This window comes from Scophthalmus maximus, chromosome 3, assembly GCF_022379125.1.
Source record: "Scophthalmus maximus strain ysfricsl-2021 chromosome 3, ASM2237912v1, whole genome shotgun sequence".
Lineage (NCBI taxonomy): Eukaryota > Metazoa > Chordata > Actinopteri > Pleuronectiformes > Scophthalmidae > Scophthalmus > Scophthalmus maximus.
The window spans coordinates 16,724,080-16,730,079 of NC_061517.1; positions in this window are offsets into that span (position 1 = coordinate 16,724,080).

Here is a 6,000-nt window from a genome sequence, read left to right on the forward strand (position 1 = left end):
CGCTGTAAATCTTGACTGCTCCCTTTTTTTAAAAATTTTATTTGAACTTAAAACGCCTACGTTAAACGTTTGGGTAATTTCTCTCTCTCTCTAACTCTATACAGGCAATATTGTGTTGGGGTAAATTAGTTCAGTACTGAGGAATTCAAGTGTGAGCATTAACAAAATTCATAGCAGGATAATAGGGTGAATAGATCATTTATTTTACACCAACTTAATAAGTAAACATTTTTTTAAAAAACGAAGACCGCTTACCTGGAATGGGATAATCTGAATCATCATTATTGTCCCGGGCGTGCACTGGCAGCAAAAGGTCCAACGAGGAGTCAAAAGGGTAAACAGTGGCCCTGCTGCCTTTTGCCAGAATCTCTATATCATCCTCCATTGTGTGATTTCAGAACTGAACAAGGCAGAGGACTCAAAGATGTGGGCTCAGACACAAGGTCAGATCAGTTTAGCAGGGTTTAATCAGTCCAAGCCGGCACACAGGGAATCAAACTGTAGGCAAACAGTACAATCAAGGAGCAGGGCAAGGCAATGGTCAAAAAGCACACTATGGTCATACACTCACGGACTTACAAGATATCGAGGCTGGGACGAGGCGAAGCCAGTGAACACACACAACAAACTGGCAACAAGAAGCAACACACACAAGGGGTTTGAGTACACAGGTGAGCACTTCTGGGCGGGGCCGGCCATCACAGGAGAGGGAAACTTGACAGGAAGTGGGCCCTGAAACGAGATAAAACCAAAGTAAAACAGGAAGTGCAAAAAAATGACAGAAATAATGATATTAATAATCAAGAACTTGTCTAGGAGTGGGACATGACATTATGGGCCATATCACAACTCATGGTTACAAAAACTGCAAAGGTGAGACATGATTTATGTTTATGACTGTTTGACGAGAACTTGTTCCGCTCGCTTTCGGCTGCTTGTCCAGGTTGGGCCGTAGGAAGATAAGAAATATACCATTGGAACCAGTGAAGTCTCTGCTCTCGTTCGACACGGTCAACTATCACACTCCCCGATCTCATCTGGACAGAAACACATATTTCTGCACGAGAGAATGTGACATGTAATATGCAGCAAAGCCACAACTTTGTTATGGTTGCAATTATTCTATATCTTTGAGGTGTTGGTTTGCGGACTGGGAAGATTACACTCTGCTGCTGACAGACTGTGGTTTTCCATATGATGTATCAGGACGGAACGACGAAGGGATTTGTTGCAGGCCGAATGACTTATCGCCGCATTTTGATGCAGCACTTTCTGTGGGACGACTAGTTGGTCGAAATGTTTCTAATAACATCAGGGGAGGCTTTGATTCAAGTGTGCAAGCTCTTTGTGTGTTACAATTTAATTCATCTTTTTGTATCTCTTAGGTTTCGTGGATGTGCTCACAGATACTCCAACTCCAAGAAGATTCCCACTAGAATACAGTTTTAGGTTTTTTTCAGAGTGCACTTGCAAACTTGAACTTTGTGACCTCATCTACTCATCTCTCTATAAAAAACAAGTTCACACGTGTTTGGATTTTAAAGGAAAGTTCAAATTCATCTTCCAGGTTGAGAAATAGTGTAAGGCATATGCAGTCCTCTGGTGGCTGTCTGAACTCGGAGAAACCATATGGAAATGCACTTGACCTGTTTACAGTCATTAAAAGATCTGAAAAACCACATGTAAACACGACCAGTAAGAGTTCAGCAAAAATCTCGTGCATAGGTGTAATGGTATGAAATAAGTCTACTCACGTACATTTAATTGACATAATGGCCCCAAATGAAAGGACTTTCAATTGCTGTAATGACGCCATAGCCATTGTTTAGCAGACGGTGCAATCTGGGGCATTTGACAAGAAATGGCCTGATAAGAGCAGAGTGAAAGTGGTTGTGTGGAATAGAATTTTAATGCAGCAATGGTTGCACGCATGTAAGCATGCACGCACAAAATACACTTGTTGTTGTTGTTGTTGCTGTTTGAATTTCATGCTCCAAAAGTACAGTATGTGTTTTTGAGATGTAAGACGCTTCAATCCTGTGTCCGGTCTCCAGTGTAAATGTATTAAAAACACATTTAACATACAAAGTTGCGGGATGAAGCAGCTTCATAACCTGTTATTTAGGTTTATTATAGCATCTCCCAGGAGTGTTATTGTTCAGAGGCAGCAGTCAGCCCGCTGGTCTGGTTTTATTTATGTTCGACTACAAACAATTTTCCTCTTGTTAAGCCCCCCCCCCCCCTCTTTTTTTTCTGGTTGTTATCGTTCCCATTGGAGAAGTCTGTTGAACTCATTGATCCTGATCAGAGGCTCGATGTTTTCTTTTCATGTCTGTGTGCTGTAAAGTATCAGGCTCACACTGAGTGACTGCAGACTCCCCCCCTCTCCTACACTGCGACAACTACCACTACATGTTGCATTCTTTGTCTTTGGATTACTTCAACTCGTCAGCTTTGGCTTGTGAGATTACTGTTGTCCAATTTGTCTCCGATTTTTACGGGTTTACTGGTAAATTTGGCCCCAATGTACACACCTAAAAAAAGGGACTGTCTCACAACTGCAAGGTGGGATGAGTCGGGGCTAACATGATGACTGTAGCAGAAGAAAAGCGATGAAAAACAAGAGTTAACAGTGACATTGATGCTCTGTGGCTGGAGACCGCTGTTCTGCTTAATTTCTTCCACAGTGGTTTTAAATAGCTGTTAATTTGAATGTTGGCTATGTAGCTTTGGCCAAAACTTACACTGCACCTTTAAACACGGCATATTTAATTCACCATACAAATCTGGAAATTCGAGAAACTTTGAAATTCCAGTGCTAAAATAATTATTACTTTTGAAACCACATGTTGGACTGCTTGGTTTTTTATCCTAAGTGGGTGAAGTGGAGCACAGACGTGTGTGTGTGTGTGTGTGTGTGTGTGTAAAATGACAGGCATGCCTAAGTGATCCATAGGGAGTCGGGGATAGATGTGGGGCTCCACTCTGACTGATGATGATTAATCTACAGAGAGACGACCGGCTGGGATGGAGAGATGTTAAAGTGATATTTCACTTTAACATTCACATTTCTTTAGACCGATTCCTCAAGAGGAGAGAAAAAATCTGCAGCAAACGGTCCAAACTGTTTGCCATGGAGTCTTTGAGCCAGCAGCAAAAAACTGAAATAACAACATTAAAAAAAAGGTCTGAAAACCCCATTATTTAAAAGAAATCACGTAATTTGATTTTGTCTCCATTGTGAATCATGTTATTAGTTGTATTGTTGCAATATGTGTTGCCTTTACACTTGAGAAAATTGGTGGTGGTGGTCAGTGTTGAGGAAGTCTGAGGCACCAAGCAGGGTCATCTTATCTATGGCGGGCCGCAGCCGTCGGTGGGGAGCTCGAAGGCTGTCCCGGGTGTCACAGTGGCGGGGAGGAGGCGACACTACAGAGACCGGAGATCGGGGGAGTGTTTCGGGACGCCACACACTGTGAACCTGTTGATCTGTGTGGCGAACAGGAAGTCTCCTCAACATTGAGCTCGGATGATTGATACCTTTGCTCAAGACATCCGCGGTCTCGGCCTTCCTGAATCAGCATGGACTCAGCAGCGTTCCATAGGCAAAGCAGGAGCTGCGTTCAGAGGGGTCCCCCAAGAGCGGCTGATTACGGTGGTCCACAGCAACGACAGTTTGAATCTATTCTACATGCATTCTATGACCGGCTATGAACAGGACACTGCAGAGACACCACGGTCGGAAGCTGTTGGGTGGGGGTTTCCAAGTAGGGGCCCCCGGGTCCCTTTTGCCCGGTGCCCCCGAGGTCCCTTGAAACACACTGGCTATATACAAAATGTGGCCCCACAATAACGCAACACTTTGATTATGCAGTGTGGAAAACGGAGAACAATAGTGGGGCAGGGAGTGAGGATAGCAAAAAAGAAGAAGCTGGAGAGGAGAGAAACGGTGACGGGACAGAGGAGGGCAAAAGGAGAGCAGTGCTCAACACAGAAGGAGACGAATACAAGAAGAGGGGGAAGAAGAGGGGAGGAGCAGGGAAAAGGATGGCACTGTGTACCGAAAAATGTGACGATGAAGGGAGTTGAAGTTCAAGGGAAATGAAGAAACGGCTGGAGTCTGAGGGAGGCCTCGTGGGTAACGAAGGAAAGTTGGGTCATTAATCTCTTTCTGTTCAGTCCCACGTTACGGAATCTATTCCAGTCTTTTTTAATAAAAAGTCATTACTCAGGAGATAGATAGTGTCACCACACCACAATCTCACAGGACACAGTCCAAGCTCCATAGCTCAAACACTACACGACCCACTTTTGGCTGGACCATTTATTATTTATCTTTCAGCGTTCAGACCAGCATCATTCATCACTCACTGACCCGCCGATGTTCCACATGCAAGTGACCACAGAGACGGCGCTCTCCTCCGTGGCCAAGCCCTGCACGCGCTCCGTCCCCCAGAGGAATCATCCACGGCAGCTGGAAGTGGAATGAAAATAGTGTGTAAGATTTGTTATTCTCCTTGAACACTCAGCTTTTCTTTATAAGTCAACTCATGGGGGCCTCCAAAATTCTCCAAAAATCCATTGCCGTGACAACAGGGTGTAGATGAATCATCTGTTGTAATTGCTTTCAAGTGAGCGCTGTTGAAAACCAAAGATGACAAGGTTTTTAGTTGCAATTAATAATAATCCAATTAATAACAGGGAAAGTTTCCATCTTTGCCCCAGGGTTACCAAAACATGTCACGCACGTAGGAAGACATTTCAACGTTAAAACACAAAGTTGGACAGAAATGCCCCATCAAAGACCACATCAATATGTTTTACTATATGAATAATTTACTGCTATATGGAATCAATTTGTTAACTTCATCTCAAGTGACGGCAGTGCAGAAAATGTTAGACTTCCAGATGAATCGATGAATTACGAGTCGTTACTGACAATTCACTGCTAAAAATGTTTTTATTACACTGATTATTGCATTTGCAATAATTGAAAAACACAACCAGATTACAAAAAGAGTGATTCTTGCCTGAAAGAATTTGCTTAAATGTAAGTAACAAGAGCCTCACGGTGATAAAAGAAACACATTTCTTTTGAGCAGACGCCGCAGATGCACTCATCATCCCGTCCATAGCCTCTTTTTTTTTAGGTGCACAAATCAGTATCAGAGTTTCCTTTAAAGGAAATGCAGAAGAAAGCCAGGGCTGTCACACATTTCTTTTTCATTCCGAATGTTTTCTGTGGAGCATGACGATGAGCAGTGAGTAGGACATGCTATTACAAATGCCTGTTGTCGGTGCAGGACCCAGGCGGTGTGTCGTCACCCTTCCCTGTGTGCCCGATCGTACCCACCATCCATCGGACAGTCTCACCACAGGCGGCAGCTCCCTCGCCCTTACGTCAGCCCAGCAAATGATCCAGCCCGATTTGTTTTTTGTGTCACGTCGCAGTGATTTCAGGACGGGGGCCTGTCATCAACAACTGCCGCCGTGGACGTGTAGCCCTGTCATTTCCTGGCGCTTGTGAGATCCCTTTCAACAAACAAAAGAACATCATCTGACGCCGAAGCAGATGTTGGTTGCGACACGGAGGAGAACATGTGTTTTCATGCTGTGCTGCTACGAGTCATCCTCCAGGTATTAGAGACGGATTGAACCGAAGTGCTGTTTTTAACCCGGAGCGGAATAAACAACCCGAGAGGAGGACAAAGCACCTGGTTATTTAAAGATGGAAGTGAACCATACGCCAACTCGTATACATGCCAAATGTTAATTGACTGTTGCTGTGAAATCTGCTCGATATCTCGCATACCACTGCTTGTTTACTGTCACACACAATCGCTGTTCCCTTCCTGTTCCTTTCCTGTTCAGGAACAGCGCTGAAGCTGGATTTGATCCTTTGCCAGATTGCCTTGATTATGTCAGGGGTAATGACGAGCCCGAGAGAACCGTGTGTGTGTGTGTGTGTGTGTGTGTGTGTGTGAGAGAGAGAGAGAGAGA